Source organism: Myotis daubentonii, chromosome X (genome assembly GCF_963259705.1).
Source record: "Myotis daubentonii chromosome X, mMyoDau2.1, whole genome shotgun sequence".
NCBI lineage: Eukaryota > Metazoa > Chordata > Mammalia > Chiroptera > Vespertilionidae > Myotis > Myotis daubentonii.
The window spans coordinates 91,193,936-91,211,792 of NC_081861.1; the positions used below are offsets into that span (position 1 = coordinate 91,193,936).

At 41.3% G+C, this 17,857-nt stretch overlaps 1 protein-coding gene and 1 pseudogene across 6 annotated transcripts in view; one reads left to right on the forward strand and one right to left on the reverse strand.

Moving 5' to 3' along the window:
• Positions 1-17,857, reverse strand: part of EDA (ectodysplasin A) — a 568,600-nt gene that overhangs the window by 533,705 nt on the left and 17,038 nt on the right. The window lies entirely within an intron of this gene.
• On the forward strand, positions 7,591-8,443 carry LOC132224173 (E3 ubiquitin-protein ligase Siah1-like; annotated as a pseudogene).

A 17,857-nucleotide genomic window follows, 5' to 3' on the forward strand; every position in this document is an offset into this window, starting at 1 on the left:
CATTTGCAACAGCATGGATGGAACTGGAGAGCATTATGCTAAGTGAAATAAGCCAGTAAATGAGGGAAAAACACCACATGATCTCACTCACTCATGGATAATAAAGACCATTATAAACTTATGAACAAAAATAGATACTGAGGCAGAGCTGCCTCGAACAGACTGTCAAACTACAGCGGGAAAGCCAGGGAGGGTTGAGGGCAGGGTCGGGGGGGCGGGTAAGAGATAGACCAAAGGACTTGTATGCATGCATATAAGCATAACCAATGGACATAAGACACTGGGGGGTAGGGGAGGCCGGGGGATTGTTAAGGGCAGGAAAAAAAGGAGACATGTAATACTCTTTGTAATACTTTAAGCAATAAAACAATTTTTAAAAAAAGAATTACAATTCACAACCACACACACAAAATGAGATGTAATCTCATTTTGAAAATCAATTTCATGTTGGCTACTTAGCTTCAACCCTTGCTGTTCACCATCACTCCAATAAAAATTGCTCTTTATCTCTGAAGTGCAGGCCCACTGACAGGTGGATATGTATAGAGAATATTACTCAGCAGCCTATTATTTTAAGGTGGTTTCAGCAGCTGGCAGTAGGAAAGTCCCCATAAAGCCACAGGAGATAGGAAACCACCCTCCTCCCTTGGCTATTCCAAGCACACAGGACTATCATCTGGGTGAGAAACTGTCAACTAAAAACCCTCTCTCCCTCAAAGATAGATTTTATAAATTGATTTCCCAGATGGTGTTCATTAAGCATTCACTACCACTCAAGCTCATAGTCCACTGGTCTTCAAAGTTAGTCTTAGCATTACAGATGATAAAGACTTAATAACCCATAACAGGAGCTGAGGTTAGGCACAGGGAACCAAATGTTATCTCCTTCATAGTCTTCCTTTATTTCTGTCTTTAGAGCATTAGTTCTCAAATGGAATGAGCATCAGCATCACCTGAAAAGCCATTTTTTTCCAAACAATATATGTTTATGGTCCCACTCTAAAGAATCTGAGTGTAGCCAGGAATATGGGAATTTGGAATAAGTTTCCTAGGTAAAACCAATATGCACCTTAAATTAAGAACCACTACAATAGATTATCTGTATTATATATTTTAACCCAACAACCCTAAAAAATTCTAGGTAGAATCTGGGAATAGCTAGCTATTTTTATGAGAGAGAGAGAGAGAGAGAGAGAGAGAGAGAGAGAGAGAGAGAGAGAGAGACTGAGACTCTGATTGATGATTCTGGGCCAAGATTCCTGATTACTGTATAACCACTCTAGTGCAAACAGCCATGGGGCCCCACATGTTCTAACCATACCAAGCCATTCACCATTACATAAATCACAGATTGTCACCCTAGAGTGCATAACAGAATTTCCCATAGAGTTTAAAATTATACATTTTGAAACCCGCACCCGTGCAGTTTCTGAGTGGGCTTATTCTGGGTTGGAATTCTGGACACATTGATTGGGGGGAGGTAAGTATGAGGGTAATTGGGTTGAACAGTCTTGAAGATTCTCTTCCTCTAATGAAAGGTATCACTCAGGAACAACCAATACCTCCTACATATTTATTGACCATATTCTATCTACCAGACACTTTAAAAAATAAGTTTTATCTAGATACTAGAGGCCTGGTGCATGGATTAGTGCACCAGTGAGTTCCCTTGGCCTGGCCTGTGCCCTCTCGCAATCCAGGACCCCTTTGGGAATGTCAGACTGCCAGTTTCAGCCCAGTCCCTGCAGGCCAGGCCAAGGGACCCCACCAGTGCATGAATCTGTGTACCAGGCCAGTTTCAGCCTGATCCCCGCAGGCCAGGCCAAGGGACCCCACTGGTGCACAAATCCATGCACTGGGCCTCTAGTATGTATATAAGATCTTTGGTTAATCTCTTCTCACCCTCCCCCCTTCCCTCTGAGATTCATCAGTCTGTTCCATGTCTCCATGCCTGTGTGTTGTGCGTCTGCACCCTGGTGGTCAGTGCATGTCATAGCTACCAGTCAAGAGGTGAAACAGTCCCTTAGGCTTTTATTTATATAGATAATTCACATACCATAGAATTTACCCATTTTAGGTGTACAGTTTAATGATTTTTAGTAACTCTACCAAACTTCCACTACTACCACCCTGGCTGTGGTAAACCCATTCTAGAATATTTGCTTCCCTCCAACAACCCCCCTCAATAAGTTATCTGGTACGCTTTAATCCCCATTCTCTCCATCTGGTATTCACTAATCTAATTTTTGTCTACATATTTGCCTATTTTGGATCCTTCATATAAACTGAATCATACATTATGTTTTTTGTGACTGGCTTCTTTCACTAAGTGTAATATTTTTGAGGTCATCCATACTTTATTCCTTTTTATGGCTGAATAATAATCCATTGTATAGAATATTATACTATATTTTGTTTACCCATTAGAAATTTGGGCTCATTCATTCCACTTTCTGGCTATCCTGAATAATGCTATTATGAATATTTTTGTAGAAGTTTTAGTGTGAATATATGCTTTCATTGATCTTGGGTAAATCTAGTAGTAGTAGTGCTGGGTCATGTGGTAACTCTTAGTTAACTTATTGAAGAATTACCAAATTGACTTCCAAAACAGCTACATCATTTTACATTTCCACCAGCAATGTATGAAGGTTTCCATTTCTCTACATCTCCACTTCTTATTGCCTTTTTAATTATGCCATTCTAGTAAATGTGAAATAGAATCTCCATTGTGCCTTTACTAAAAAAGATTCACCTTTTTTAAAAAAAATATATGTTTTATTGATTTATTTGAGAGAGAGAAAGGGAGAGGGAGAGATTGACCTGAAAGAGAAACATTGGTTGGCTGCCTCCCACACCCACCCCGACCAGGGTTCAAGCCCATGACGTTTCGGTGCACAGAATATGAAGCTCTACCAACTGAGGCACACTGTCCAGAGCTCCATTGCGGTTTTCTAAATTTTATTACTTTTATTGAGGAATAGTTGACATGCAACATTATATTAGTTTCAGATATAAAACATGATTCAATATCTGTACATATTGCAGAGAGATTAAAAATGGCAGCAGAGTAAGTGGATGCTGCACAGACATGCTCCCAGGACTAAACTGGAATTACTACTAAAATACAGAAAAACTTCATGAATAATCAACAGAAGACTTGATGGAGAGAACCCTGATAACAGAAGACAAAAATTGGAGACTGCAAGGAGAGGCGGAGGCGCGAAAAGGTTGGCAGCCTCCCACAGACAGCAACTGAAGTTCCGGAGAGATATCTCACCTGTGGAGGGTTGCCACTGAAAACTCTGGTATCTAATCCCCAACTGGGCCCCCCAACAGGGAGTACCAGAAGTGAGAAGGGTACCCACATAACATCTGGCTGTGAAGAGCAGCAGGGTTGCTGTCTGCCAGGGAGAGATGGCTGGAAATTCAGGTACCCTCTTAAAGGGCGAACACACAAAATTCCCTGTCAAGCCACCCACCTTGTGTTCCAGCAGAGGGAGGGCATAATGGACTGGAGCTATGTGAGCAGAAGCCAGGATCAGGGGCTCTGGGTTAGAGCTCAGAAGGCAGACACCCTGGTTTCCTGTGCTGAGTCATCACCTCATGCTGCAAAGGTCATCTTTCTCTTGCAGACATTTCCTATACAGGCTACCTTACCTGAGGGGAAGACAGTTGATCCACCCAATTGGAAAATACTTTGTCCCACAGTGCAGAATTGCTCAGGCCCATTAAGTGACTAAGAATAGACCTAGTCAGTTTTGCTCAGTGGATAGAGCATCAGCCTGCAGGCTGAAAGGTCCCAGGTTCAATTCCAGTCAAGAGCACATGACTGGGTTGTGAGCTTGATCCCCAGTAGGGGGCTTGCAGAAGGCAGCCAATCAATGATTCTCTCTCATGACTGATGTTTCTATCTCTCTCCCTCTCCCTTCCTCTCTGAAATTAATACAAATATATTTTTAAAAAAGAGACTGAGAATAACAATTAGCCTCCAGGCAGAAGCAATTGCCCCACCCAGTTAGAAAAAAAACCCAACAACAACAACCTCTTGCCACACCTGTGGACGACTGCCTGAGGGCAATTCAAGACAAAATCCTATCAGTCTGTAGACAGAGGCAGTCTCTGGAGGCCTTGAATCTTTGCCTGATCCAATTAGTCAGAAACAGTGTTTGATACTGTCCTACACTAGAGATTGAGAGGCATACCAGATCTACCTAATACATAGTCACAAACCCAAACTGGCAGCCAAAATGAGGAGACAAAGAAACAACCTCCAAATGAAAGAAAAAGGGAATTCTACAGAAGGATATAAATGAAATGCAGATAAGAAATTTATCTGGCCGAATCCGGTTTGGCTCAGTGGATAGAGCGTCGGCCTGCGGACTGAAAGGTCCCAGGTTCGATTCCGGTCAGGGGCATGTGCCTGGGTTGTGGGCACTTCCCCAGTGGGGGATGTGCAGGAGGCAGCTGATCGATGTTTCTCTCTCATCGATGTTTCTAACTCTCTATCTCTCTCTCTTCCTCTCTGTAAAAAATCAATAAAATATATTTAAAAAAAGAAATTTATCTGATATAGAGTTCAGAATAATGATGGCAAAGATGCTCAACAGCATGAGAAAAGATATAGTGACTATGCAAACAGAAATAAAGAATGACATAGTACAAATAAAGAACACGTTGGAAGAAATACACAGTCGATTAGGGAAGCTGAGGATCAAATCAGTGAATTAGAAGACAGGGTTGAAAAAATATTTGTACATATTGCTAAATAATCACCAAAATAAGTCTAGTAAACATGTCACCATACATAGATACAAATTTTATTTTCTTATGAGAACTTTTAAGATCAATTCTCTAGCAATGTTTAAATATGCAATACAGTATTATTAACTACAGTCACCATGCTGTACACATCTCCTTGACATTTATAACTGGAAAATTATACCTTTTGACTCCCTTCACCCACTTTACCCACCTCTTACCCTTCACCTCTGGCAGTCAACAATCTGTTCTAGCTATGAGTTTAGTTTTTTTAATTTCTTTAGATTCTACATATAACTGAGATCACATGGTATTTGTCTCTATTGTGGTTTTAATTTGCATTTCCCTGATGGATAATGATGCTGAGCACTCTTTCATGTATTTATTTGAATAACCATTTGAATAACCTCTGTGCTAAACTATTTGTTATTATCTTTTGCCCATTTTTGTTCAGGTTGTCTTTTCATTGTGTTCCAAGAGCCCTTTATAAATTCTAAATATAAAATCTGGTTTTTTAATGTATTGAGAGAGAGAGAGAGAGAGAGAGAGAGAGAGAGAGAGAGAGAGAGAGAGATTAAGAAATTTGTTGTTTAACTTATTTATACATTCCTTGGTTGGTTCTTGTATGTGTCCTGACTAGGGATCAAACCAGCAACCCTGGTGCATTGGTACAATGAGCCCATCAATTGAGCCACCCAGCCTGGGCTGGGTATAAATTGTTTATTGAATATGTTTTGCAAATATTTTCCTGTGGTCTGTCACATTTATTCCATTTTTAAATGTTGTTTGAAAAACAATTTTTTAGGTCCAGTTTATCAGTTTCATCTTTTTGGGAGGGAGTGGGGGACTAAGAAGTTCTGTCTAGTCCAAAGTCTTGAAAAGTTTCCCCTATTTTTTCATCTAAAAGGTTTATTGTTTTGACACATTTATGTCTATCATACATTTTAAAATTTAATTTGGGGTAGCATGGTCAATAATATTACATAAATTTCAGGTGTACAATATAATTCAGTATCTGTAAACTCTATTGCATGCTCACCACTAAAATTCCAGTTTCCTTTATTTCATAAGTTAATTTTTGGACATGGTATACAGTGAGGGTCTAAACTGAACTTTTTACATGTGGCTATACAAATGTCCCAGCATCATTTGTTGAACAGAGTATCTTTTTGCCCAATGAATTGCCTAGGTACATTTGTCAAAAATCAACTGACCATAAATGTCAGGGTTGTTAATATATAATCAATTCTGTTCCATTGACTGATATGCTTAGCCTATGCCAGTATTATACTGTCTTGATAACTATAGTTTTAAAGAGTTTTCTGTTCCCTGAATATGCTATGTTCTCTCTCACCTCTTCCAGTTCTTTGTACATGTTATTCCTTCTGCCTAAAACAGTCTTATCTAGACAACTATCACTTATTTTTCAGGTCTAAGGTGAAAAGATGCTTTGTCCAATAACTGTTCCTTGATTTCAAAAGTCTGGGTCAGGTATTCCTTCTTAGTGCTACAGATCATCCTATAATTACCTTTATCATTGCATTGTCACATTGCATTACAGTTGCCTGTAAGCTCCATGATGGCAAAAATCCTCTCTAATCAGCTCAAGAGTTTCAGTTTCATTACTCTGTTCAGTACCTGATGCATAGGAAATGATCAATAAATATTTACTGAAGAAATGATGGACTGATTCTGCTTCTAGTTAAGGAAGACTAATTCAGACCAAATATCCTGCTGAAAACAAGAAAACTGTGATAAAATATAAATAATATATATATATGAAGGCATCCAAAACCTAATAAGGCAATAAAGTATAATGGAGCCAAGATGCAGGAGAAAAAGAAAACTAAGAGAGGCTGTTTTTCTCATCAGGTCATTACAGAAGAGTCAGCTGAGAGACAGCTGAGCTTTTAACAAGTGCAATAAACTAAAATAACAAACATTTGAATTCAGGACCCATCATTGAGGGGAACCCTAGATAAACCCTCAGATATTGGGGTCCAACTGAGAATGTATACACACTGAAAGGAAGGCTAAATCAGCCTTCAAGTGGCCAGCATCAAATTACCCCAAACTTGGACTGAATTTAGGTGATAATGGATTGCTAGTGCCCCTAACCACCTGCCTGAAATTAGCATAAATTCTTTCTGAATAAAAATTTTAAAAGCTGAGGCCTCAATCCATCTCTATTATAGTTTTTCAGATACAATGTCTGCCACTCAATCAAAACTAACCAGGCATATGAGCAAACAAGGCAAAATAAATTTAAAAATCAAGAGAGATAATAGACAACAAAAACATACTTTAAAGGATTGAGATAGCTTCCAGATGAAGAGTTTCAAATAATTGTGCTTAATACGTTCAAGAAAAGACTAAATTGTCAATTTTGGCAAAGAACTAAATACTATTTTTCAAATGAACCAAGTAAAAATTCTAGAAGCCTACCTTGGTGTGTAGTATTTGCTGGAAGCATGAAGTGGGGAGGCTCGAGGACCCGGAAATGACAATGGCTGTGGGGGGAGGGGCTACAGGGGGTGGAGGGAGGGGGGAGCAGCTGGAGAACCAGGAAATGGCAACTCTGGGGCGGGGCTTAAGGTCCTGGAAATGACAACAGCTGCTGTAACCAGGGGTAACAAAGGAAGCTTTTGTGGTGGTTGTGCTGGCCAGTGGCAGTGGCTGCTGCCCAAGGCAGCTGCAGCAGCAGCAGATCAGTTTCCCTATAGGGCCAAGGAGGTGTCAGCACAGGAAGAGGTAGTGGCACTTCAGGGGAATTGTAGGGTGTGAGAGGGAGTGTGAACAGGGCCAGGGTCCCTGGCACACTCTCTGCCCACAGAAATGAGCCAGCAGAATACAACAGTTACCTACTGGGGCCTCTGAATGCACAACATCCCAGAGGGAGCCCACCCTGAGGGGCACAACTGCATCCAACAATGATTTAGCCACTCTTTTTGAGTGTCCCATCTGCCTTGACTGTGCATTACCACCCATATTCCAGTGTCACAGTGGCCATCTTGTGAGTAGCAACTGTCACCCAAAGCTCACTTGTTGTCCAACCTGCAGGGGCCCATTGGGATCCATTTGCAACTTGGCCTTGGAGAAACTGGCCACTTCAGTACTTTTTCCTTGCAAATATGCCCCTTATGGATGTGAAACAACTCTGCCACCCCAAGGAAAAATAAGCCATGAAGCGCTATGTGAGTTTCAGCCTTGACCCTGCCCCTGCCCAGGTACTTTCTGTAAGTGGCAAGGCGCTTTGGATGTTGTCATCCCACATCTGAAGAATCAACACCCGTTTGTTGCAACTCTGAAGGGAGAGGATATAATTTTCCTTGCTACAAACATCAATCTTTCCAGGGCTCTAGACTGAGTGATGATCCAGTCCTGTTATGGTTTTCATTTTATGATAGTCTTGGAGAAAAAGGAAAACCATGAGGGGTAGCAGCAGTTCTTTTCCATCCTACAGCTGATAGGAACATGCAAGCAAGCTGAAAATTTTGCTTACAGACTTGAGCTAACTGATCATAAGCAGCGATTGACTTGGGAAGCCACTCCTCTAAATATTCATGAGGAAATTGAAATAGCCATTATAAAGAAGGACTGCCTAGTCTTTGACACAAGAACTGCACAGAGATTTGCAGAAAATGGTAATTTAGGTATCAATGTATCTATTAACAAGTGTTAAAATGACAATAAAAAATTTTCTGGACAGTGTGTAAAACATTGCATTCAATTTCACAGAAAATAGGTACCCTTTTGCCTGCCAACCTGAAACTTTTGGTAGGTGGAAGCTAGTCACATGAAAGTAAATAAAATAAAAGGCTGTTAAAAGGAAACAGGTGTATGTAGTAACACTAATATAGTTACAAGTAAGTCAACAGTAAGCCAGTGAATACACACATACACATACACACACGCATTCAAGATGGGCATCTTTTGTATTAAGAAAGGAAGCGCCGAAACCGGTTTGGCTCAGTGGATGGAGTGTTGGCCTGTGGACTGAAGGGTCCCAGGTTCGATTCCGGTCAAGGGCATGTACCTGGGTTGCGGGCACATCCCCAGTGGGAGATGTGCAGGAGGCAGCTGATCGATGTTTCTCTCTCATCGACGTTTCTAACTCTCTATCTCTCTCCCTTCCTCTCTGTAAAAAATCAATAAAATATATTAAAAAAAAAAAAAAGAAAGGAAGCCTTGTAAAATAATCTGGAGCCCTAGCTGGTTTGGCCCAGTGGATAGAATATTAGCCTGCGGACCAAAGGATCCTGGGTTCAATTCTGGTCAAGAGCACATATCTCAGTTGCAGGCTACTCACCTGCCCGGGCCCTGGTCAGGGCTCGTGCAAGAGACAAATAATCAATGTGTTTCTCTCACATTGATTTTTCTCTCTGTCTTTCCCTCTCTCTTCCACTCTCCCTAAAAATCAATGGAAAAATATCCTTGGATAAAGATTAACAAAATAATAATAATAATAATAATAATAATAATAATAATAATTTGCATTTGTTGTAGAATGAGTGTACTGTTGAAAAAATACTGGGTCTTTGGTTTTTTGGTTATTTGTTGGTGTTGCTTGTGCATGCATATATGTATGCATGCATGTGTATTTGGGTGTTATTGTTTTTATGTCCTTTAATGGACAAGCCACGTTGAGTAGTTTTCTCACTGCTTTCCCCTCTTTTTAAAATTCATTGGGGTGACATTGGTTAATAATATTATATAGGGTACAAGTGTACAATTCTATATCATCTTTATATTGCATTGTGTGCCCACCACCCAAAGTCAAATCTTCGTCCGTTATCATATATTTGACCCCTTTTCCCTCTGGTAACCACCATACTGTTTCTGTGTCTATGAGTTTTTGTTTGTTTTTCTTATTTATTCATTTTTTGCTTTCAATTTATATCCCACATATAATTGAAATCATATGATTCTTAACTTTTTATACCTGACTTATTTTGCTTAGCATGATATTCTTAAAATCTATCCATGTTGTCGCAAATGGTAGTATTTCATCTTTTCTGATGGCTGAGTGGTATTTCATTGTATATATCTATCAAATATTCCTTTTTATTTTGCCCTGAAACACATTTTATTAATTGATTTATTTTTGTAACAAAAACAATCATTTTAACAAGCAAGAAAAATAAATATGTATGAAAAGTGAAATTAAGAAATCAGTGGATGAGTTTAACAGAAGATATGGCAAAGCTAAAGAGAGTGAATTGGAAGGTAGGTCAAAAGAAAATATTCAGAATAAAATACAAAGAGGAAAAAAGTATGGGATATAGAAAAAAGTGAGTTAGAGGCATAGGGGATACAGAGAAAATGTCTAAAAGACGTTGTTACAGAATATTAGAGTAGAGCAAGGAACAACATTTAAAGAACTAATTCCCCTGGGCAGGGTGGCTCAGTTGGTTGGGCGTCCATCCCATGCACTGAAAGGTTGTCAGTTCAATTCTGGGTCAGGGCACATGCCCGGGTTGCTGGCTCAATCCCCAGTAGGGGGAATGTGGGGAGCAGCCGATAGATGTTTCACTGTCATGTGGATGTTTCTCTCTCTCCCCCCTTCCTTTGTCTCTCTAAAAAATTAATTAAAAAAATCAATAATACCTGAGAACATTTCAAAACTGATGGACAACCATCAAACCACAAATTCAAAAACTATGATCCCCAAAGAAGATAAACATAAAGAAAGTCAGTCTAGCCAGTGTTGCTCAGTAGTTGAGCATCGACCTATGAACCAGGATTTCATGATTCGATTCCTGGTCAGGGCACATGGGTTTCAGGCTCAATCCCCAGTAGGGTGCATACACAAGGCAGCCAATCAAATATTCATTCTCATCAGTGATGTTTCTCTGCCACTCCCTTCATCTTGAAATCAATAAGAATATATTTTAGGAGGAACAAAGATGGCAGCATAGGTAAACACCTGAACTTGCTGCCTCGCACAACCACATCAAAACTACAACTAAAAGACAAAACGGATATCATCCAGAACCATAGGAAGGCTGGCTAAGTGGAAGTTCAACAACTAGAGGGAAAGAGAAAAGCGCATCTAGACTGGTAGGAGCTGCAGAGGTATGGAAGAACGGAGGCACGGAGGTGCACGAAACGGGCTGGCAAATGGGTATCCTGTGGTCTTTTTCAATCAGGAGGGAGATACAAACTCCTGACTGCTCTGAACTCCAGTTCTGGGAAAGATTCTGTGGACCCAGACTCATACGGGGAGAAACTGGACTGTCTGGCATTGAGCTGGAACACGAGAGCAACTTTCTCTCAGAGGTGCTCGCAGCATTCATTGTTCCTGCACGGGGTCACTGGACACAGAGACCCAGGGACCTATCCGAGGCAGGGCCAATGGGCAACCATTGCTGTTGGCACTGCCCCTTGATTCCCTGAGACCACGCTCCACCCAATTTACAACACCACCCAAGCTGTGCACAGAAACTTTTGCATATAAATGGCCTGGCCTTTTGCAACCTAACCTAACAAACTGCAGCTGGGTCAAAGAACCCCAGAGCTTCCAAAAGAAGGCCTAAGGTTCATCAGCAGACTGCACTGCTTCACAGCTGTGCCTCATCTGGGCACCTCCAAACCCCAAACAAAGAGGAAGAATCTGCAGATCTCTCTGTAGCTCCTGCTGGGTGGCTCAGGCACTGGCTGACTTTGCACCTCCTTGGAGATCCAAGAGCCAGTGTACCCAGTAGCCAGTGTGAGACTATACCAGATTACAACTCTTCAGATCCATAAGAGACACACTCGGGGGACAGACTCAGTGAGCAGCAAAGCCCCACTAAAGCAAGTCCTGCCCCATAAGGGTGTATCCATCACAGCAGTTCTCCCATTGTAGATACAACTGGTCTCACAGACAATTGGTCTGGAAGTCAATTCCTCCCAGTGAGACCAACAGCAATCAAGACTTAACTACAACAAGACTGTGCACACAGCCCACAAAGGGGTGCACCAAGAGCGTCCACCTCAGGTGACTGGGGAGGCTGAGCCACTGGGCTCTATAGGACACCTAGCACACAAAGCCACTTTAACAACACAGGGAAGCAGCCAAAATGCAGAGACAAAGAAACATGTCACAAATGAAAGATATGGAGAAAAGCAAACTACTAGATATAGAGTTCAAAGCCACGGTTATGAGGTTACTCAAGAATCTTCTCGAAATCTCTGAAAAATTTAGTGAGACCCTCAAGGATATGAAAAAGGACCAATTAGAAATTAAGCATACACTTACTGAAATAAAGAATCATATACAGAGATCCAACAGCAGACTAGAGGACCCCAAGAATCAAGTTAAAGATTTGAAATACAAAGAAGCAAAAAACAGCCAACCGGAAAAGAAAAAGAAAAAAGAATCCAAAAATATGAAGATAGTGTAAGGAGCCTCTGGGACAACTGCAAGCATACCAACATTCGAATTATGGGGGTGACAGAAGAGAGAGAGCAAGATATTGAAAACCTATTTGAAGAAATAATGACAGAAAACTTCCCCTACCTGGTGAACGAAATAGACTTACAAGTCCAGGAAGTGCAGAGAACCCCAAACAAAAGGAATCCAAAGAGGACCACACCAAGATGCATCATAATTAAAATGCCAAGGGCAAAAGACAAAGAGAGAATCTTAAAAGCAGCAAGAGAAAAACAGTTAGTTACCTACAAGGGAGTACCCATATGACTGTCGGCTGATTTCTCAACAGAAACCATGAAGGCCAGAAGGGAGTGGCAAGAAATATTCAAAGTGATGAATAGCAAGAACCTACAACCAAGATTACTCTATCCAGCAAAGCTATCATTTAGAATTGAAGGTCAGATAAAGAGCTTCACAGATAAGAAAAAGCTAATGGAGTTCATCACCACCAAACCAGTATTATATAAAATGCTGAAGGGTATTCTTTAAGAAGAGGAAGAAGAAGAAAAGGCAAAGATAGAAATTATGAACAACAAAGTGACAACAAATGCATATCTATCAACAAGTGACTCTAAAAAGCAAGTGAATAAAAAATATGATTAACAGAATAAACTGGTGAATATAATAGAATAAGGGGCATATAAAGGGAGTCAACTGGCAATTCTCAGGGGGAAGGGGTGTGGGGGGTGTGGGAAGAGACTGGACAAAAATCGAACACCTATGGACGAGGACAATATCGGGGGGTAAGGGCATGGGGTGGGGTGGGAACCAGGTGGAGGGGAGCTATGGGGAGAAAACAGGAACAACTGCAATAATCTGAACAAAATAACTTATTTAAAAAAAATTGAAAGGATTAAGAAGTACAAATTGGTAATTACAAAATAGTCTTGGGATGTATAGTATGTTATAGAAAATATATTTTATTAATATATTGTAATATTGTAGCATTACAATAATATTTTAATAACTAAATATGAGGCTAAGTGGCTACTGGAAATATTGGGTGGAACAGTTTGTAAAATATATGTCTAACTAATCACTATGTTGTACACCTGAAACTAATACAAAATAATATTGAATGTAACTGTAATTGAAAAATAAAAGAAAAAGAAAACAAAAAACAAAAAAAGAATATATTTTAAAAACTAATAAGAAACTCACACCTAGCTCTTGCTACATGGCTCAGCTGATTAGAACATCATCCAGTACACCAAAAAGGTTGTGGTTTGATCCTTGTGTGGGAATGTATGGGAGGCAACTGATCTATATTTCCTCTCACATTAGTGATTTTTCTCTCTCTCTCTCCCTTCGTCTCTCTAAAATCAGTTTTTTAAATGGTATATATTAAAAGTAGTTTTTTACAAAGACAAGAAAAATCACACCTATGAATATCATGGTAATATTACCAAAATCCAAAAATAAAGAGAAATATCAAAAGAATCAAGAGAATGCAGCACAGTCCCTACCAAAGAAGCAAATTTTTTTCCAGCTGATTTCCCATTAGAAATAATGGAAGCCAGTAGGCAGTAACATGGTATCTTCAACATGTTTTAAGAATAACTGACTTTGACCTGAGGAACCAAGATGGCGGCACAGGAAAATACTGGTATTCATCACCTCCCACAACCACATCAAAATTACAACTAAAATACAGAACAACCATCATTCAGATCCACCTGAAAGCTGGCTGAATGGATGTCCTACAATTAGAAAAGTAAAGAAGAAAGCACATTGAAACTGGTAAGAGGGGTGGAGGTGTGGAACGGGCTGGGCCAACATCCATGTATGGTGTTTTGTTAATTGGGAGGGCTATCTCCAAGGCCTCCTGTGAGAAGCAGGGGGTCCCAGTCCCACACCAGACATCCAGCCCAGGATTCCAGAGAATTTTCCATAACTTCAGGGTATAAAAACCAGTGAGGACTGGGGCTTAGTGACACAGAGGCTGCTGGAGTCCCAGGTGTTCCTCTTAAAAGGCCCAAGCAATGGACATACACAATCCGGCTTCCTTTGAGCTCCACCACTGTGCAGTGGCTTTGGAGAACATATGGGGAGGAAATGAACTGTCTGGCATTAGGGAAGGAACTTGGAAGCAGCTATGTCTCTGACAAGAGTACTCATAGGGGTCATTGTTCCTGTCCTGGGACCTCCCCTGTCTCAGAGATAACCGGCAGCCATATCTGAGTTTCCATCAGCATGGCCTACACTGTTCATTCCACCCTGTTAATTCCTTGAGACCCCATCACATCCAATTTGCAGAACCACCCAAGCTGTTTGCAGCTACTTTTCCATTTGAATGGCCAGTCCTGGCTCAGGCTTCAGACTTTGCTAAAATCTCTTAAACAAGCATCAACTGGAGGCAGCATGCCACAAGCCTCTCAATAAAAGGCCCAAGACCCGGCACTAGCACCAGCCTGCCTTGCTTCACAGCTGGGCCACACCTGTGCACTTACAAGCCCAATACAAGTAGCAACCACTTACAGATTTATCTGTAGATCCTGCTGAGTGGCCCCCAGGAAGTGGCTGACTCTGTACCTCTCAGGAAGCCCTAGAGCCAGTGAACCTGGTGAACAACTTCAGACCACATCAGATTACAACGCTACACATCCATGAATGACACACTCAAGGGGCAAACTCAGTGATCACCAAAGCCCCACTGAAGTAAGTCCTGCTCCATAGAGGTGTCTCCTGCACAGTAGCTCTTCCATTGTAGACTCATTTTGTCCTCACATCCATTGGCCTGGAGGTCAATTATTCCCAGTAATACCAACAGCAATCAAGTCTCAACTATAACAATACTGTGCACACAGTCCACCAAGGGGCACAACTAGAGTGCTCAGCTCAAGTGACTAGGGAGGCTGAGCCACTGGGCCCTAAAGGAAACCTATTACACAAGGCCACTCTACCAATTTCAGGAGACATAATAGCTCTACCTAATACATAGAAACAAACACAGGGAAGCAGCCAAAATGCAGAGACAAGGAAACATGTTACAAATGAAAGAAATGGAAGCAAGCAAACTACTGGCTACAGAATTCAAAACAATGGTTATAAGGTTACTCAAGGACCTTAATGAAAGCTTCAAGGGACTTAAGGAGAGCTTCAAGAGACTTAGCGAGACTTAGCAAGGATCTTAGTGAGAATGTCAAAGACATAAAAAAAAAGACCAGTCAGAAAAGAAGCATACACTAACTGAAATGAAGAATAGCTTATAGGGGATCAACAGTAGAGTAGAGGATGCCAAGAATCAAATCAAGAATTTGGAATATGGAGAACCAAGATGGCGGCATAGGTTAACGCCGGAGTTTGCTGCTTTGAACAACTACTTCAAAAGTGAAACTAAAACACGGAACGGACATCACCCAGAACCACAGGAACGCTGGCTGAGTGGAAGTCCTACAACTAGGAGGAAAGAGAAACGCATACGGACACTCAGAGGAGGCGCAGTGCTGAAGTCAAATTCTGAGGTGCGGAGTGCGCGGAGCGGGCTGGCGGTGGAGGGCGCGGTTGGCGTTTTCAATCGGGAGGGAGTCGCAGACACTGAGCACCAGATCCGGGCGAGTCTTTAGGGACCCAGACTCAAACGGGAGAAGCGGGACTGTCTGGCTTCGGTCAGAGCGAGTGCAGCTTTCTCTCCGAGCTTTGCAGCGGGTGCTGGGACTCAGAGAGGCAGAGCCCCTAGGGACAGGACTGAGAGCCGCCATAACTGCTCTCTCTGGCCCACCCTGTTGATCCTGTGCGACCCGCCCCGCCCAAGCCCTGCACAGAGGCATTTGCCGGATAGCCTCAGGCAAAGGCTAGATTAGCACCTCCCTAGAGGACAGAAGTTCTCTCACTACTGACACAGCTGATTCTCATAGCCACTTGGCCTGGAGGTCAAACCCTCCCTGGAATTAGCTACAACAATCAAGATTTATCTATAAGACTGCGAACAAAGACCACTAGGAGGTGCACCAAGGAAGCATAACAAAATGCGGAGACAAAGAAACAGGACAAAATTGTCAATGGAAGAAATAGAGTTCAGAACCACACTTTTAAGGTCTCTCAAGAACTGTTTAGAAGCTGCCGATAAACTTAATGAGATCTACACGAAAACTAATAAGACCCTCGATCTTATATTGGGGAACCAACTAGAAATTAAGCACACACAGACTGAAATAACGAATATTATACAGACGCCCGACAGCAGACCAGAGGAGCGCAAGAATCAAGTCAATGATTTGAAATGCGAGGAAGCAAAAAACATCCAACCGGAAAAGCAAAATGAAAAAAGAATCCAAAAATGCGAGGATAGTGTAAGGAGCCTCTGGGACAGCTTCAAGCGTACCAACATCAGAATTATAGGGGTGCCAGAAGATGAGAGAGAGCAAGATATTGAAAACCTATTTGAAGAAATAATGACAGAAAACTTCCCCCACCTGGTGAAAGAAATGGACTTACAGGTCCAAGAAGCGCGGAGAACCCCAAACAAAAGGAATCCAAAGAGGACCACACCAAGACACATCATAATTAAAATGCCAAGAGCAAAAGATAAAGAGAGAATCTTAAAAACAGCAAGAGAAAGAAACTCAGTTACCTACAAGGGAATACCCATACGACTGTCAGCTGATTTCTCAACAGAAACTTTGCAGGCCAGAAGGGAGTGGCAAGAAATATTCAAAGTGATGAATGCCAAGAACCTACAACCAAGATTACTTTATCCAGCAAAGCTATCATTCAGAATTGAAGGTCAGATAAAGAGCTTCACAGATAAGGAAAAGCTAAAGGAGTTCATCACCACCAAACCAGGATTATATGAAATGCTGAAAGGTATCCTTTAAGAAGAGGAAGAGGAAGAAAAAGGTAAAGATACAAATTATGAACAACAAATATGCATCTATCAACAAGTGAATCTAAGAATCAAGTGAATAAATAATCTGATGAAAAGAATGAACTGTTGATTATAATAGAATCAGGGACATAGAAAGGGAATGGACTGACTATTCTTGGGGGGGAAAGGGGTGTGGGAGATGTGGGAAGAGACTGGACAAAAATCGTGCACCTATGGATGAGGACAGTGGGTGGGGAGTGAGGGCAGAGGGTGGGGTGGGAACTGGGAGGAGGGGAGTTATGGGGGGGGGGAAAGGGAACAAATGTAATAATCTGAACAATAAAGATTTAATTAAAAAAAAAAAGAATTTGGAATATAAGGAAGCAACAAACACCCAATCAGACGAGCAAAAAGAAACCAAATTTATGAAGATAATGTATGGAGCCTCTGGGACAACTTCAAGCATAGAAGCATTCACATCATGGGGTACTGGAAGGAGAAGAGAGGGAGCACATAATCAAAAACCTATTTGAAAAAAATAATGACAGAAAACTTTCCTTACCTGGTGAAATAGACATAGAAGTCCAGGAAGCACAGAGAGTCCCAAACAAGAGGAACCCAAAGAGGCCCACACCAAGACACATCATAATTAAAACGCCAGAGGTTAAAGACAAATAGAATCTTAAAAACAGTGAGAAAATCAGTTAGTTACCTACAAGGGAGGGCCCATAGGACTGTCAGCTGATTTCTCAACAGAAACTATGCAGGCCAGTAGGGAGTGGCAAGAAATATTCAAAGTGATGAAAAGCAAGGACCTACAACCAAGATTACCCCACAAAGCTAACATTTAGAATTGAAGGTCAGATAAAGAGTTC